Source organism: Schistocerca piceifrons, chromosome 1, assembly GCF_021461385.2.
Source record: "Schistocerca piceifrons isolate TAMUIC-IGC-003096 chromosome 1, iqSchPice1.1, whole genome shotgun sequence".
In the NCBI taxonomy this organism is placed as follows: Eukaryota; Metazoa; Arthropoda; class Insecta; order Orthoptera; family Acrididae; genus Schistocerca; species Schistocerca piceifrons.
This window is the reverse complement of record NC_060138.1, coordinates 515,611,835-515,630,556: the sequence shown is the minus strand read 5'-3', so window position 1 is coordinate 515,630,556 and position 18,722 is coordinate 515,611,835. Positions and strand designations below refer to the sequence as shown.

General features: G+C 43.4%; 1 protein-coding gene across 13 annotated transcripts in view; it reads right to left on the bottom strand.

Annotated features, from left to right (window-relative positions):
• Window positions 1-18,722, bottom strand: part of LOC124797826 (calcium/calmodulin-dependent protein kinase type II alpha chain) — a 1,017,246-nt gene that overhangs the window by 392,027 nt on the left and 606,497 nt on the right. The window lies entirely within an intron of this gene.

Genomic DNA, 18,722 nt, shown 5'->3' with positions numbered 1-18,722 from the left:
AGCGCGCAGTCGGCGGGGCGCGCGGTGTGATTGTCGCCGCGGCAGCCGCCACTATTTGCGGCGCAAACACGCGCCACGTGCGCGCGACACGGCGCGGCTCGGCGCAGCCGCCGCTACACGAGAGCCCGCCGCAGGGCCAATATTGACGTCGCAGCGCGCCGCGATAAACGGCACGGCGCGGTGGTGACGCCACGCTACGTCACACCAGAGGTGCAGCGCGCGGCTGGCAGGTGTCGGGTTCGGCGATGGTGTCCAGCCGTGGTGCGCTCCCCGCGCTCGGTCTCCTCCTCCACAGTTCCTTTCTTTGAAACGCTACCTAGACCGCTGCCGTGCCCCACTTGTTGTCACTGCTGTCTACTGACGTAGATTTTTATGGCCCTTGCCCGTCCAGGCTGGTGTCGAAGCAGCATCATTTGGCCAAATGAGTAGATGCTTCGGAAAAGCAGCAGGAAAATAGGAAGCTTTCGTATGCAGACGGTGTCAAGAGGAAGGCTTTCACCAGGATAGATACAGCTTAAAAATCCAACTCGCTGGAAGAAATCGGCGACGTCAGCTGATATAAAGTTTTTGCGGAGGATAATGAACTTTGATAACTGACTCCATATTCCAGGAAAGTGACCTCGGTTCTTATGACCTAGTTGTACCAGGCCACGTGTTGCTGTGCCTCAGCTAGGTTAAATGAAAAGTTGCAGGTGGATCTGCACCCTAACCTTCTTCTCGCCCTTCTCTCATCCCCTTTCCATCACTTCCTCCTCCCCACCCCCCTGGCCATCTCATCCTTTCCGCTCTCTCTCAATTTCCTCTTATCCCTCTCTCCATCTCCGTTTCCTCCCTCTCTCTTAGCTGAACCTTGTTTATTCTTATTGTAAACTCAGATTCTGCAGTAGTATTTTAATCATAAGCCGATGAATCATGAATAAAAGCTTTCTGTTTGCTACAACTTCACTATTATATACCCTTTATATACAATCATACGTGTTTAAAAAAATACATACTCTATACGTGTCCTAACGTTTGTTAGAGTAAAGTGTAAAAATTTGAAGTAAATCGGTGGGGTACATTTTGAGATTTTTGGCAACAATGTTTCCCTTTTATATATTACACATCCACTTCTACACTGAAGATCCAAAGAAAGTGGTACACCAGCCCAATATAGTGCAGCGCCTCCGCCGCCCCCCCCCCCCCCCCCCCCGTAGCACGCAGAACTGCCGCTACACGACGTGGCATGGACTCGACTAATATCTGAAGTAGTACTGGAGGGAACTGACACCATCAATCATGCATGCAGAGATATCCACAAATCAAAAGAGTACGAGGGCTGGAGATCTCTTCTGAACAGCATGTTGCAAAGCATCCCAGATATGCTCAATAATGTTCATGTGTGGGGAGTTGGGTGGTCAGCGGAAATGTTTAAATTCAGAAGAGTGTTCCTGGAGGTCGCCTGTAGCAATTCTGGACATGTGGGGTGTCGCATTGTCATGCTAGAATATACAATGATCATGAATGGATCCAGGTGATCGGACAGAATATTTACGTACGTGTCACCTGTCAAGAGTCGTATCTAGACGTACCAGGGGGTCTTATATCACTCCAACTGCACACGCCCCACACCATTCCAGAGCCTCGACCAGCTTGAACACTCTCCTGCCGACATGCAGGGTCCATGCATTCATGAGGTTGTCTCCATACCCGTACACGTTCATCCCCACGATACTATCTGAAACGAGACTCGTCCGACCAGACAACATGTTTGCAGTCATCAAGAGTCCAACAGACGGGCCCAGGCGAGGCGTAAAGCTTTGCGTCGTGGAGTCATCAAGGGTAAACGGTGGGCCTTCGGCTCCGAAAGCCCTTATCGATTATCTTTCGTTGAATGTTCGCATGCTGACAGTTGTTGATGACCCAGCACTGAAATCTGCAGTAATTTGCGGAAGGGTTGCACTTCTGTCACACTAAACGATTCTCTTCAGTTGTTGTTGGTCTTTTCCGGTCGCAGCGATGTCAGAGATTTGCTGTTTTATCGAATTCCTGATATTCATGGTACACTCATGAAATGGTCGTACGGGAAGATCCCCACTTCATCACTACCGTAGAGACGCTGTGTCCCGTCGCATATGCGCTCACTATAACACCAAGTTAAAACTCATTTAATTCTTGATAATCTGCCATTGTCGCAGCAGAAACCGATCTAACAACTGCGACAGACACTTGTCTTATATAGGCGTTGCCGACCCCAGCGTCAAATTCTGCTTATTTACATATCTCTGTACTGCATGCCTGTACCAGTTTCTTTGGCGCTTCAGTGTATATTAAATTTATTAATGAATCAGAATATCAAACACGCGTATCTGAATGCAGCGTGGTCTTTTCGAGTTCTGAAGAGCACAAACATATGCAGGCTGAATCCATGCTAATATTATAAATGCGAAAGTAACTGCGCTGGACCGATTTTGATGAAATTTGGTACGGAGAGAGCCTATATTTTTCTTCAGCGTTCAGTGTGTAGTCAAGATATTTATGATATGAAAAATATAACGCGAAATATGGAGCAATAATCACTCTTTCATTGTGGCCGAGCGGTTGAAGGCGCTTCAGTCTGGAACCTCGCGACCGCTACGGTTGCAGGTTCGAATCCTGCCTCGAGCATGGATGTGTGTGATGTCCTTAGGTTAGTTAGGTTTAAGTAGTTCTAAGTTCTAGGGAACTGATGACCTCATATGTTAAGTCCCATAATGCATTTGAACCATTTGAATTACTCTTTGAAAAAGCTATTTACTCTTTAATTTTTGAACTTCATTATTCTTCTGGATATGCTTTTATTACTTAGTGTATTCTATACAATATGTTTCAACGTAATGAATACATCACTTACATAATCCTCAACGTCGCATTTTAGCCACTCAGAATCACACGTCTCTTACGGCAGCTTCCAATAAATAAACAAAAAAACATCGTTCCTTTAGATGCAGAACATAGGAGGCTTTTACTGAATTTACATTTCATATTGGTATTCAAGCGAAGCCGCAGGTAACAGAAGCGTGAGGACAGTGATGTTTGCACGTATAAATGTTATAAAATTTGCGATACACCGAACTACAAATTGTTGATCATCATTCTTCGTCAGTTTGCCACTAGTTAATAGTTTCAGATTTTTTTTGTACCGTCGTCATCATTCATCGTAACAAAAGTACCGATAAGCGTCACCAGCTCGTGGTATTTTGGTTAGCGTTGCTGCCTCTTGATCACGCGGTCCCGGGTTCGGTTCTCAGGCGGGTCGTATATTCTCCGCTTGAGAATGGGCGTGTGATGACTGTGTGTGTGTAATTTTATCACCATCAAAGTGCAATTCGCCGAATTGGCGTCGAATAAAAAGACTTGCACCAAGCGGCCGAACATCCCGAACGGGGTCTCCTGGTCAATATAGCATCGCGCATATTTCGTTTCACTGATATGCGAGTGCAGATATGGGTAACAGTTTTTGTGTATAATGGCGAACAAATACCGTCTTTTATTAACGACTAACGGTTTCGATCTGTCCTACAGATTATGTTTAGTTCTGGCGCCGTTTGCAGTTTGGATAGTAATCAAGAATGGCTCTCGTACTATGTCGGCGATTTCTGCGCAAACACTGTCTCCACGTACACGTACACCATAATTACTCTACCACGAAAACATTGGGGTTACACCCGTCTGGAATGAGACGTTCCCGCGGTGTCCACTGGGGGCCGAATCGCACAATAACCCTGAGTTCGGTGTGGGACGGCGGTGGGGTGAGTGGACTGCTGTAGCCTGGGTGGGGTTGTGTACCACTGAGGGCTACGGCGGGGACGAAGCCTCTCCGTCGTTTCTAGGTCCCCAGTTCAATACATGCATACACACATACATGGCTCACGTAACTGACCAACAATTTACATCAGTCCATGATTATGAAAAAATATATTTCGCAGCTACACAACACAGGATGTTTACAATTAAACTTTCGCTACTTGAGCCAGTATAAACTGAAAACGATTTACCGCTTGAGTACTCATCTTTATAGGATTATGATCAGATAGTGTGCAGTAGGATTCGCATCGTTAGTAATGATAGTGTTATGCCCTGCTGTTAGGTGTCGATACCGGTCTGGCGACGTAGGTTACAAACAAAAACATCAGTGTGGATTACACTTGCAGTCAACCTGAATATGGACAAGGTCAGCAGGCCTTTACTCGTAAAGCTGTTTAATCAAAACAGCAGCAGCAGTGCTGCTCCTCTTCGCGAGTATCGACGCACGAAAAGAATACGGAGACGTCCCCTTCCCGCACCGGGGTTGAAGAACACGATTCGGAAGCTCGAATCAATTTGGAAATTACTCCTGTACCACAAATTGTTGAAGAAGTTACTGTTGCCACAGTTGAGAATGCTGGAAGCAATGTGCAATCTTCAAGCAGCACACGGACTGTGTCACGACAGTCGAACATTCCATGATCCGACGTTGTAAAAGAGCTGCTAACAACTGTGAAATGCTATCTCTAGTGCACTTCCAGGCTGTCGTGGACGGGGGTGGCCGTCACATTGAGGAACGATTGTAACCTGTAACGTAAACATGGTACGCAATTAATAAACGTTACCCTCTTATGTGGAAATTAAAATCTGTTTCTTTCAATGGTTTATTACTTATCCCTCTTCTAGACATCCTTAAAATGTTTGCACAAAGTTTCATTGTCCTACGATCACTCGTTATCCATGGGAAGTCCACTGAAATAGCCGCGCGGGATAGCCGTGTGGTCTAGAGCGCCTTGTCGCGGCCCGCGCGGCTCCCCTCGTCGGAGGTTCGAGTCATCCCTCGGACATTGGTGTATGAGTGTTGTCTCTAGCGTAAGTCAGTTTACGTTAGATTAAGGGGGGTAGGACGTCAAACGGGTCGACTTGGAGCAGGAGAGGCATCACAGGACATTTTAATTTCCAGTGTCTATACTTTTACAAATAAATTCATAAAACTTTGTCAGCATCACCAGGAAGGATTCAGGATTCACACTCATTGCAGTGGAAGTTCGAAAACATAACAAAATAATTTTTTTATGTTGCTATAGGTACACTTTTCTTCATAAGTAAGAGAGATGGTTCGATAAATTTTGCACGGCATACATACCATACCTACAGGTGTATGAAACTCTGGAATTTATTTAATTTATGAAAAAACGAATGATCTGTTGTATTTTAAACTTCATGTTTAGAAAAAAAACAAATTTTGTAGTTAATTACCTCAATTTTTACCACAGTTTTTAATAGATTTGGAAAATTCTAGAGTTTCATATAACTTTAAGTATGGTTTGTATGCTGAGCAAAATTCATCGAACCATCTCTCTTACTTATGAAGAAAAGTGTACCCATAGCAACAAATGTTGCCATTAGTAAGTGAAAAAAATGATGAAATTTCACATGTAAAAAAAATTACTTGGTTATGTTTTCGAACTTTCACTGCTATGAGTGTGAATTCTGAATCCTTCCTGGTCATGCTGACAAAGTTTTATGAATTTATTTGTAAAAGTATAGACACTGGAAATTAAAATTTCCTGTGATGCCTCTCCTGCTCCAAGTCGGCCCGTTTGACGTCCTACCCCCCTTAAGTAGTGCGTAAGCTTAGTGACCGATCACCTTAGCAGTTTGGTCCCATAAGACCTTAACACAAACTAAAAAAGAAAGAAAATTCGTCTAAATAGCGGAAGTTTAATTATGTTGTTGTTGTGGTCTTCAGTCCTGAGACTGATCTGATGCAGCTCTCCATGCTACTCTATCCTGTGCAAGCTTTTTCATCTCCCAGTACCTACTGCAACCTACATCCTTCTGAATCTGCTTAGTGTATTCATCTCTTGGTCTCCCTCTACGATTTTTACCCTCCACACTGCCCTCCAATACTAAATTGGTGATCCCTTGATGCCTCAGAACATGTCCTACCAACCGATCCCTTCTTCTGGTCAAGTTGTGCCACAAACGTCTCTTCTCCCAAATCCTATTCAATACTTCCTCATCAGTTATGTGATCTACCCATCTAATCTTCAGCATTCTTCTGTAGCACCACATTTCGAAAGCTTCTATTCTCTTCTTGTCTAAACTATTTATCGTCCATGTTTCACTTCCATACATGGCTACACTCCATACGAATACTTTCAGAAATGACTTCCTAACACTTAAATCAATACTGGATGTTAACAAATTTCTCTTCTTCAGAAACGCTTTCCTTGCCATTGCCAGCCTACATTTTATATCCTCTCTACTTCGACCATCATCAGTTATTTTGCTCCCCAAATAGCAAAACTCCTTTACTACTTTAAGTGCCTCATTTCCTAATCTAATTCCCTCAGCATCACCCGACTTAATTAGACTACATTCCATTATCCTTGTTTTGCTTTTGTTGATGTTCATCTTATATCCTCCTTTCAAGACACTGTCCATTCCGTTCAACTGCTCTTCCAAGTCCTTTGCTGTCTCTGACAGAATTACAATGTCATCGGCGAAACTCAAAGTTTTTACTTCTTCTCCATGAATTTTAATACCTACTCCGAATTTTTCTTTTGTTTCCTGTACTGCTTGCTCAATATACAGATTGAATAACATCGGGGAGAGGCTACAACCCTGTCTCACTCCCTTCCCAACCACTGCTTCCCTTTCAAGCCCCTCGACTCTTATAACTGCCATCTGGTTTCTGTACAAATTGTAAATAGCCTTTCGCTCCCTGTATTTTACCCCTGCCACCTTCAGAATTTGAAAGAGAGTATTCCAGTTAACATTGTCAAAAGCTTTCTCTAAGTCTACAAATGCTAGAAACGTAGGTTTGCCTTTTCTTAATCTTTCTTCTAAGATAAGTCGTAAGGTCAGTATTGCCTCACGTGTTCCAACATTTCTACGGAATCCAAACTGATCTTCCCCGAGGTCGGCTTCTACCAGTTTTTCCATTCGTCTGTAAAGAATTCGCGTTAGTATTTTGCAGCTGTGACTTATTAAACTGATAGTTAGGTAATTTTCACATCTGTCAACACCTGCTTTCTTTGCGATTGGAATTATTATATTCTTCTTGATGTCTGAGGGTATTTCGCCTGTCTCATACGTTGTGCTCACCAGATGGTAGAGTTTTGTCATGACTGGCTTTCCCGAGGCCATCAGTAGTTCTAATGGAATGTTGTCTACTCCCGGGGCCTTGTTTCAAATCAGGTCTTTCAGTGCTCTGTCAAACTCTTCACGCAGTATCTTATCTCCCATTTCGTCTTCATCTACATCCTCTTCCATTTCCATAATATTGTCCTCAAGTACATCGCCCTTGTATAAACCGTCTATATACTCCTTCCACCTTTCTGCCTTCCCTTCTTTGCTTAGAACTGGGTTGCCATCCGAGCTCTTGATATTCATACAAGTGGTTCTCTTCTCTCCAAAGGTCTCTTTAATTTTCCTGTAGGCAGTATCTATCTTACCCCTAGTGAGACAAGCCTCTACATCCTTACATTTGTCCTCTAGCCATCCCTGCTTAGCCATTTTGCACTTCCTGTCAATCTCATTTTTGAGACGTTTGTATTCCTTTTTGCCTGCTTCATTTACTGCATTTTTATATTTTCTCCTTTCATCAATTAAATTCAATATTTCTTCTGTTACCCAAGGATTTCTACTAGCCCTTGTCTTTTTGCCTACTTGATCCTCTGCTGCCTTCACTACTTCATCCCTCAGGGCTACCCATTCGTCTTCTACTGTATTTCTTTCTCCCATTCCTGTCAATTGTTCCCTTATGCTGTCCCCGAAACTCTGTACAACCTCTGGTTTAGTCAGTTTATCCAGGTCCCATCTCCTTAAATTCCCACCTTTTTGCAGTTTTTTCAGTTTCAATCTGCAGTTCATAACCAATAAATTGTGGTCAGAATCCACATCTGCCCCAGGAAATGTCTTACAGTTTAAAACCTGGTTCCTAAATCTCTGTCTTACCATTATATAATCTATCTGATACCTTTTAGTATCTCCAGGATTCTTCCAGGTATACAACCTTCTTTTATGATTCTTGAACCAAGTGTTAGCTATGATTAAGTTATGCTCTGTGCAAAATTCTACAAGGCGGCTTCCTCTCTCATTCCTTCCCCCCCAATCCATATTCACCTACTATGTTTCCTTCTCTCCCTTTTCCTACTGACGAATTCCAGTCACCCATGACTATTAAATTTTCGTCTCCCTTCACTACCTGAATAATTTCTTTTATCTCGTCATACATTTCATCTATTTCTTCATCATCTGCAGAGCTAGTTGGCATATAAACTTGTACTACTGTAGTAGGCGTGGGCTTCGTGTCTATCTTGGCCACAATAATGCGTTCACTATGCTGTTTGTAGTAGCTAACCCGCACTCCTATTTTTTTTATTCATTATTAAACCAACTCCTGCATTACCCCTATTTGATTTTGTATTTATAACCCTGTAATCACCTGGCCAAAAGTCTTGTTCCTCCTGCCGCCGAACTTCGCTAATTCCCACTATATCTAACTTTAACCTATCCATTTCCCTTTTTAAATTTTCTAACCTACCTGCCCGATTAAGGGATCTGACATTCCACGCTCCGATCCGTAGAATGCCAGTTTTCTTTCTCCTGATAATGACGTTCTCTTGAGTAGTCCCCGCCCGGAGATCCGAATGGGGGACTATTTTACCTCCGGAATATTTTACCCAAGAGGACGCCATCATCATTTAATCATACAATAAAGCTGCATGTCCTTGGGAAAAATTACGGCTGTAGTTTCCCCTTGCTTTCAGCCGTTCGCAGTACCAGCACAGCAAGGCCGTTTTGGTTAATGTTACAAGGCCAGATCAGTCAATCATCCAGACTGTTGCCCCTGCAACTACTGAAAAGGCTGCTGCCCCTCTTCAGGAACCACATGTTTGTCTGGCCTCTCAACAGATACCCCTCCGTTGTGGTTGCACCTACGGTACGGCCATCTGTATCGCTGAGGCACGTAAGCCTCCCCACCAACGGCAAGGTCCATGGTTCATGGGGGGAAGTTGGCCGTACGCATACGAACAATTTTTAACGTGGTCCAGTCTTAGGGGAAAGTGTAGTTCCCGCTGTTGCACGTGAACTTAACCATAGTTTTTCCACAATGGCTGCACCAGGTTTGCCGGTCGTTGTGGCCGAGCGGTTCTAGGCGCTTCAGTCCGGAACCGCGCTGCTGCTACGGTCGCAGGTTCGAATCCTGCCTCGGGCATGGATGTGTGTGATATCCTTAGGTTAGTTAGGTTTAAGTAGTTCTAAGTCTAGGGGACTGATGACCTCAGATGTTAAGTCCCATAGTGCTTAGAGCCATTTGCACCGGGTTTGAGGACTACTGTCGATGTTCCGGCCGCCAACAGTTCGGAACAGGTTTGCGATGTCGAATAAATGAACATCCGTCCGCTATCTCATTTCGCAGGTGTACACACTTCGCGATGTTTCGCGTGTATTTCACTACAGTGGATGACAATCGGCGACGATGTCTTGCTAATAATCCCTAGAGAATATAATTGTTGCGTAGATAAAACAGGTACAGTTGCCATCAATCCAAAAATTCATTTAAACATCTTGTAATGGCTCAATTACATACGTTCATTTATTCTCCGCTAAAACATAATTTTAAATATAAATAAAGAAAATTAAAACCAAACAGTTGTTGAACGATGGGAAGAGGATGGCAACTGGCAAAATATATTTCATTGATAATTTCAGAAAAAAACTGCTTCATTTTCAATCAGTTTTGGGTTTCAAGGAATGTAATACACGAGAAAATGACGTGAATGCGATGGAAGCGCGGAACAACTGTCCAAGAGGCACGAAAAAGTGGAAAACAATTTTAAAAGTGCAACAGCCAGTCAGCGCAATGTGTTAATTCTAGAATGACGTGATTATAGTTGCATCACGCTAGCATTTTTGTAGTTATCGTTAACATTTTGAAAGACTGTTAGAAAATTTAATACGAAGCCCTACACTGATTCCTAAGCCTCCGGGTGAGGTCGAATCAACCTAATTTTTATCATCACGGTGTTTTCGAGAGATGTAATGTTTTAGTCAGGTAAAGAGAAACTGAAACAAAACCTAAATTTACCAAATGTTTCTGTTGTCGTCTCATCAGAATGTTTGAAATCAATTGAGATCCATAAGTCAGAAAGTTTATGATTCTGAATTTCTAATAGCTAGGGTGCAACAGTTACTCGGAGATGAAGCTTGCACAGCATAGAGTAGCATGGAGAGCTGCATCAAACCAGTCTCTGGACTGAAGACCACAACAACAACAACAACAACAACATGAATATTTGTAAGAGTTAAAACGAAAAACGTGGGAGCATCCCATATATAATGTTAAGGTTGTACTGCATGTGTCCCACGGTTTTTCTTTTAAAGTCTTCCAAGTATTTTCATAGCTATTAAAAATTCGCAATCACAGATTTTCAGGGCTATGAGTATCGAGCTATGAGAAATTATTTTATACTTCTTGGTCCAATTTAAAAGCCTGGTATGTTAAAAACTCATTTTTATGCAAATAATTATTTTCTGATTTTTAGTCTTGTGTGTTTTAATTCTCTCAATTGATTTCAAACATTCTGATGAGACGACAACAGAAACATTTGGAAAATTTAGGTTTTGTTTCTGTTTCTCTTTACCTGACTAAAACATTACATCTCGCGAAAAGACCGTGATGATAAAAATTAGGGTGGTTCGACCTTACCCGGAGGCTTACCACCAATCGTTCTTACCGCATAACATTCGCCACAGGCACAGGAAAATTGGGTAATGGTAGTTGCACGCGAAGTACCCTCCGCCACACACCAGACAAATAAGCGAATTTATAATTGATTGTCATTAAGTTCTGAGTTTTGTCTAAAATTTCATGCCTCTCGCTCATCGGGGGATTTGTTTAAAATCAATCGCAGAATCTGTACCGAACTGACAGGCAGACAAGAAATTGATCCAATAAAAACGTGATAATTAATTACCTTACTGTAGATTTTAGACGCCCTGAACTGTTCGTGCTTTGCTATAGAGTTAGGCTAGTACGAAAAACCGGAGAAAATAATTTCTCTCCGCTTCGAGGATGTTCGTTGCTGACCACAACAGCGCCTCTTCGACAGTTAGTGTTTTGGACGTGCACGGTGTTTTCTTTCCTGTGGAAGAAACATCGCACTCCCATATCGTGGAGTCACCCCCAGCCGCCCCCGCCTCCGGGTGAACGACGAGATGGGAGATGGGGAAAAGCAATTCCGGAAGACGGAGGAGTCCCGCCTCGACAAACAGCCCGCAGGAAAACAGCGTCAACGCGGCGCCAGCCAATGGGGAAAAGCAGGGAGCAACGGCCGCCCCTGGCGACGCGGCAACCTGCTCGCCACTCATCGAACAGGCAGGCTCCAAGTTCCAAACTACTTTCGGCCGCAGCAGTGACCCAGCTGGCTGTATGCCACTAAACAATAAATTAAGTGGTGAAATGTAACTAAAAGAAACTTGCTCTTCACAATGCTGGACGTACCCTCATATGCCGAGAAATGGCAACACGTAAGGAGAAATGCACCGACTCAGTCTTCGTATTCAAGACGACAAAAACAACAACACTATCGAAATACACTGCTGGCCATTAAAACTGCTACACCAAGAAGAAATGCAGATGATAAACGGGTATTCATTGGACAAATGTATTACACTAGAACGGACATGTGATTACATTTTCACGCAATTTGGGTGCATAGATCCTGAGAAATCAGTACCCAGAACAACCACCTCTTAATAACGGCCTTGATACGCCTGGGCATTGAGTCAAACAGAGCTTGGCTGGCATGTACAGGTACAGCTGCCCATACAGCTTCAACACGATACCACAGTTCATCAAGAGTAGTGAATGGCGTATTGTGACGAGCCAGTTGCTCAGCCACCACTGACCAGACGTTTTCAAGTGGTGAGAGATCTGGAGAATGTGCTGGCCAGGGCAGCAGTCGAACATGTTCTGTATCCAGAAAGGCCCGTACAGCACCTGCAACATGCGGTCGTGCATTGTCCTGCTGAAATGTAGGGTTTCGCAGGGATCGAATGAAGGGTAGAGCCACGGGTCGTAAGACATCTGAAATGTAACGTCCACTGTTCAAAGTGCCGCCAATGCGAACAAGAGGTGACCGAGACGTGTAACAAATGGCACCCCATACCATCATGTCGGGTGATACGCCAGTATGGCGATGACGAATACACGCTTCCAATGTGCGTTTACCGCGATGTCGCCAAAACACGGATGCGACCATCATGATGCTGTTAACAGAACCTGGATTTATCCGAAAAAACGACGTTTTGCCATTTGTGCACCCAGGTTTGTCGTTGAGTACACTATCGCAGGCGCTCCTGTCTGTGATGCAGCGTCAAGGGTAACCGCAGCCATGGGCTCCGTGCTGATAGTCCATTCTGCTGCAAACGTTGTCGAACTGTTCATGCAGATGGTTGTTGTCTTGCAAACGTCCCCATCTGTTGACTCAGGGATCGAGACGTGGCTGCACGATCCGTTACAGCCATGCAGATAAGATGCCTGTCATTTCGACTGCTAGTCATAAGGCCGTTGGGATCTAGCTCAGCGTTCCGTATTACCCTCCTGAACCCACCGATTCCATATTGTGCTAACAGTCATTGGATCTCGACCAACGCGAGCAGCAATGTCGCGATACGATAAACCGCAATCGCGATAGGCTACGATCCGACCTTTAAACAAGTCGGAAACGTGATGGTACGCATTTCTCCTCCTTACACGAGGCATCACAACAACGTTTCACCAGGCAACGCCTTTCAACTGCTGTTTGTGTATGAGAAATCGGTTGGAAACTTTCCTCATGTCAGCACGTTGTAGTTGTCGCCACCGGCGCCAGCCTTGTGTGAATGCTCTGAAAAGCTAATCATCTGCATATCACAGCATCTTCTTCCTGTCGGTTAAATTTCCCGTCTGTAGCACGTCATCTTCGTGGTGTAGCAATTTTAATGGGCAGTAGTGTATTAGTGACGCTTCAAATATAACACAAAGGTCGTTAACAGGAAGAATTCGAGCGTGGAGGATCTACTACTATGTTGATTACTCTTCACTGTAAGCATCAGAATGTGAAAATCATGTGCAAGTTGACAAGACTCCCGTAACTGAGCTAGCTGAGCCTTCTAGAAGCCCACAAGAGCTGTATACCGTAGAATATACGCCAGAAAACCGCTACTTGAAGACGCATCCTTGAACTAGCTACTGCATCTTTGAAGAATTGGCCAGTTGCAAATAGGACTCGCGCACTGAGAGTTCCGTACAAACTTAGCTATCTGTATACACGGTTAATCCATTTCGGGAATCGAGGATCTCTACGATTTTTGCCTATTATCGACATTGATACTGATAAGATATCGGTCCCACCAATTCCAAGGCCTTCCAGAATGTTTCAAGTTCGAAATAGGAAAACAAATAACAAAAGAAACATTTTTATGTGTGATGTAAAGTAATGGCTTCATCATTTTTTTTCCTGTACTTGTACTGTAAAGCGTTTCTTATTGTTAAACGTCATGATTCTGCGTCAAGAGAAGTACCCCACAGGTTCTAATGAGCGAGTTTACAAGTGTCAAATGTGACACAGATTATAGTATCTTTTGAATGCATCGACTTAGATACTTCACCTTTTTACATCGCCAAAGGATTGTAGACTTCAATATGCTACATAAATTTCAGCTTGATAAGTCTACCCGTTCCGGCGAAAAAGGGTTTTGAACAAACAGACAACAAAGCGATCCTACACGGATTCTCGTTTTACCAGTTGAGATAAGGAGCCCTAAAGACGATACGCGACATCAATAGTTCTAAAAACGTTGGCTGTTATTCTTCAAACCCTCGTGGAAAATATGAGGCAATTTTATTGGCATATCTCGAGAGGGCGGGGGGGGGGGGGGGGGGGGCGAGGGCGAGCAACTCAAGAGAGCGTGTCCTTAGGCGGTGGGTCGGGGAATTGCAAACTGCTCCTGACTGTTGGAGGGTAGGAGGGAAATAATATATCTCCGCAGAGGAAACGCCCAGGTCAGCTACGATAGGCCCATCAAAGCAATAAAGGATAACATTACGTTATTTCAAACATGAGAAAAGACTTGGAAAAAATGGGTATACACAAGGAATAAAATTTGCTCCACGGAACTTATACACGCTGACAGGGAGGTGGAGGAAGTAGTGGATGTGATGAATAGGAGGAAACTTGATGTATTAGAATTGTCGGAAAAGAAGTGGAAGGGTACGGAAAGTAAGAAACTGAGGATTGATACAGGTTGTGCTGGAATGTGAATGGAAGACATGGAATGGGAGTAGTTACGAGGGAAATTGAAGAGAATAAGTTACAGGATGATGATCAGGGTGAAAGTTAATGAGAAGGATGTGGAAGCTCTGCAAGTCGAATGTTCTGATAAAGAGAAGGAAGCAACTAACCTGATAGAAGAAAATAGTACTGAGAGACTTAAATGCATACATGGGCAAGGAAAAATTAGGGTAAGAGGAAGTACTGAGAGTGAGAGGCTGATGAAACAAAACGAGGAAGGACGAAAATTGTCCGACTTTTGTAAAAGTTGAGGTTAACAGTCGGCAACATCTGGTTTAAAGGAAAAAAAATCATGGGGTAATGTGCTACAGTCATGTTTTGACCTCGTAATTCGTAATCATGACACGAAGATAACACTCTCAGAAATCAAGATGACCCCTTCCACAGCTCTAGATCATGAACACCGCCTTTTAGAAGTAACAGTTAGAGAGATTAAAGAGCAAAAGGGGGTAGAAAGGTAGGTCAGACAATAAATGAGATCAATACAGATTATCAACCACTGATTCTACGTATTTCCTTGAAAATTCCATCAGCCTACTCGCAATATTTTTGGAAGTATTACTTTTTTCCTTAACTTCGAGTTTCTCGGACGGCAAAACATGGCATGGTTCAAAATATATTCAACATCGAGCATATGTCACGAAAAATCATTTACATTGAAATTAATATTCGTAGGGGTGTTACTATCAGGTCCCAAAGATACGATATGCCGAAGTCATGCTGGGGCTCGTCAGCTGGGGTGCGGCCTGCCTACCACACTTACGATTTCAACATAAAATGCTACAAGAGCAAGTGCAATGCTCGTTACGCATTAATTTAAACAAATTAACAATCATCTCCGGAGCATTGCAATGGAAATATCCTCACAGTGAGACAGCAAATTAGATACGCAAATAACTAACTTATTTATATTTAAAGGGTCGCATGGTTATGATTAGTTGTAAGACAATCGGGTTTATAACTGCAAAGCACGAGTGCAGTGAACAATATCGGTTTATTGTAATCGAAGTTCAACACGAACCAGGGGAAGTGACTATTAAGTAGCTCCTATCGTGCGAACATCAGTTCTCTGAACATTAACGATAAATAGTGGCTCACTAGCAGCTTAACTGCATTTGAATGTACTGCTAACACATTGGAGGATACCTCGGAACTAACTGGAAGACTCCTTTGGAAGCGCTATAAGCTTTCGTAATCCGCACGGTTCTCAGATGTAAAGCAATCGAGTGCAAGACTTACGGAATAAGACAATTAATCAACTAAATTTGCGCTGCGAATTGTGAGCTGATTAGATAACTGACAGCACTAACTGCTAAAAGGAAAACTAACTTAGAACTCAGCAAACGTGCGAGACAACTAACAAGTCAGCATCGAAAGGAAAACAGCAGAGATAGCGGCACAGAAAAGCTGCCACCAACGACAGGAGAGGCCCAGACGTCTTCCCCACGGCAAGTCCCGAAACGGAATCCTCTCTCAACCTAATTCTTTACTTCTCGAAAAATTCAGTCTGGAGGGGTGGACCTCCACCTGCTGACGAGCAAGAATTTCGACTTCCATTTCCAGAATACAGGGGACCCTTCACAAATTTCCCATTCTTGACTCATTGAATGCATTGTAATATTCGGAAGGTTGGTATTGAATCCTAGCCAAGTTCCGCTGATTGATCGTTTCCTTCGTGCCAAAGCACGTTTTCGGGCAAGAATTAAGTGGTTGGATAACCATATTTTGGAGGGAAAATAACGAGTTTTCCACGGTAGCCTAGAGGTGCCATACCGTTCTCTTCTGAGATCTGTGTACGTGAAGGTGAATTCGTTACACATAGTAGTCCTCTGGGGGCTCTTCGGCAACTCCTTTCACAGCACAAAGCCGCATTCGTAGCTGAAATGGACAGCCAGGGGCTTCCTTGTTACGCTCCTGTGAAGAGCAGCACCCTTGACGACTGTCTTCTCCCACCAGAGCGTTTGTGACAGACCGAATAAGGTCAAGCCTGCGGCCACTTAGTCCGCTAGCTTTCCATCAAGGTACACTGAAATCTGTCTCCACCGCTAGACAGACTTGTGCTTTCGTCAAACGTAGCCAAAAATGAGCAAATAAAAATAATAAATATCGGACACCGATATGTCACAATATATAAACGTATTACAACTCAACGTTAGAGTTTCTGTAAACAAGATGGTTCACGATTCCTATAGAGATACTTCTAACTGATGGAGCTAATAAAAATGGCTCGGACGAATGGATATCATTTGTGGCAGCGCTGACGGAGAAAGGAGTCCTACTGTAACTTCCAACAAGATGGAGTAACTGCCCATACAGCTGGCCGAACCTTGGTGCACGTTTACACAATCTTCGCGCCTGACAGAGTAGTTAGTCGAGGTCAGTCTGGCCGCGGCCATCCAGGTCACCTGATCAGTCAGTGTGCGATTACTATGTGTGGGGGGTCCACAAACCTAAGGTGTATCGCAACAACCCTCATAGTGTTCAAGAACTGCAGCAGAACATTTCGGATGAGTTGCAGCAGTTCCAGCAGTCCAACTTCGACCTGTCTTCAGCAACTTGCTGACCAGGGCACTTTCAACATCTGCTAGGGTCAGGTTAGTACAGTATTCTCTTGCCTTTGCTGTGTTCTCCGGACCAATTTTATTTGCCCCACCCTGTCGAATCAATAGAGGGGTTTTACACGGGAACATACACATGGAAACGGTCTGTTCCCGTCTTACAAGGAAAATAAAATCGACTAACGATTTTAGTTCTAGATATTTACTCGTATGTACCGCACGTATTTTCCTGAAAGGTCGACAACCCGCACTAAAAATTACACCATAAAATCAATCATCTGACGTCTCATAATACGAATAGTCATCACCGTAAGCATCAAGAAGATGGCTCGCCAGATTTTGCCGTTTCCATCCAATATCATTTCAAAGGAACATTGGAGATAAGATGGAAATGACGAGGCTGGCTACATGCTTGACCTCTTGATTCACTCCTTCAGATTTTTACCTGTCTGAGGAGAGTCCTTCACGCAAGAAGTTAACCAGAATTCCATTGAAAAAATCTCTGCGGTATTTTACGTGTTTTTTAAATAAAGGAGCCGTGGTTACGGTTGGCAGGACATAGAAGAGTATTTAGTACGGTTTCTTAACCCCATTAACTTTGTCGTTGTACTGCACTGAAAATACCTGCACAACATCGCAGATGTCAACAGTACGTTCTGCGTGTCTCGTTCTGAAACAAATGTATTCAGATCTGGTACATCCTGCCGCCAACAGCGGTGCCAACTTTACTTTTCGCCCTCAAGTCTACATTCAGTACTGCTCGTTTCTGTCTCGGGTTTGTTTTTCCGGCAGTGTTGGTTCCATGTTAGCAGTGATACCTAACATTTGGGATAGGTTTAGTGACAAAGAGTTGGCCGAAATGCACGTCGTGAGCAGGTTCTCTGAATGCAGTGGAAGAACGGCGCAACGACGCTTTGTCGAGTTGTTTTCGCATTGACGGCAAACTCATCACAATACTTTCAACTTGGGCACTTAAGGGTTGTGTTGTACTTTTTGTGATTGCACATTACAGGGTTTCACAATGGTGTGAAAGTATTTTCGTAGAAACAATGGGTAACGAGGGTAGCAAACAAATTCCGACGTTGCGGTTGGTAATGGAAGCAAGAGTAAAGAAAAAGCAAGACACATTAATAGGATTTGTCGACCTGCAAAAAGCATTCTACAACTTAAAATGGAGCAAGATGTTCGAAATTCTGAGAAAAATAGGGGTACGCTGTAGGAAAATACTGGTAACATACAATATGTAAAAGAACAAGGAGGGAACAATAAGACTGGAAGACCACGAACGAAGTGTTCGGATTATAAAGGGTGTAGGACATGGTGTAGTATTTCACCCCTACGATTCAATCTGTACATGGAAGAAGCAATGGCGGAAATAAAAGAAAGGTCTAACAGTGAAATTAAATTCACAGTCAAAGAATAGCAATGATAAGTTTTGTTGATGACATTGCTTTCTTCAATGAAAGTGAAGAAGAATCACAGGATCTGTTGAATGGAATGAACAGTCTTATGAGTACAGCATATGGATATTATAATTGGTGATCATGACGTAGATGAAGGTAAGGAATTCTGCTTCCCAGGCAACAAAATGACCCAAGATAGAAAGAGGAATATAAAAAGTAGACTAGCACTGGCAAAATGAGGATTCCCGGCCAAGAGAAGTCTACTAGTATCAAACAAAGGCCTTAAATGGACGAAGAAATTTCTGAGAATGAACGTTTGGAGCACAACATTGTATGGTTGTGAAACATGGACTGTGGGAAAATTGGAAAAGAAGAAAATCGAAGAATTTGAGACATGATGCTACAGAAGAGTGTTGAAAATTAGG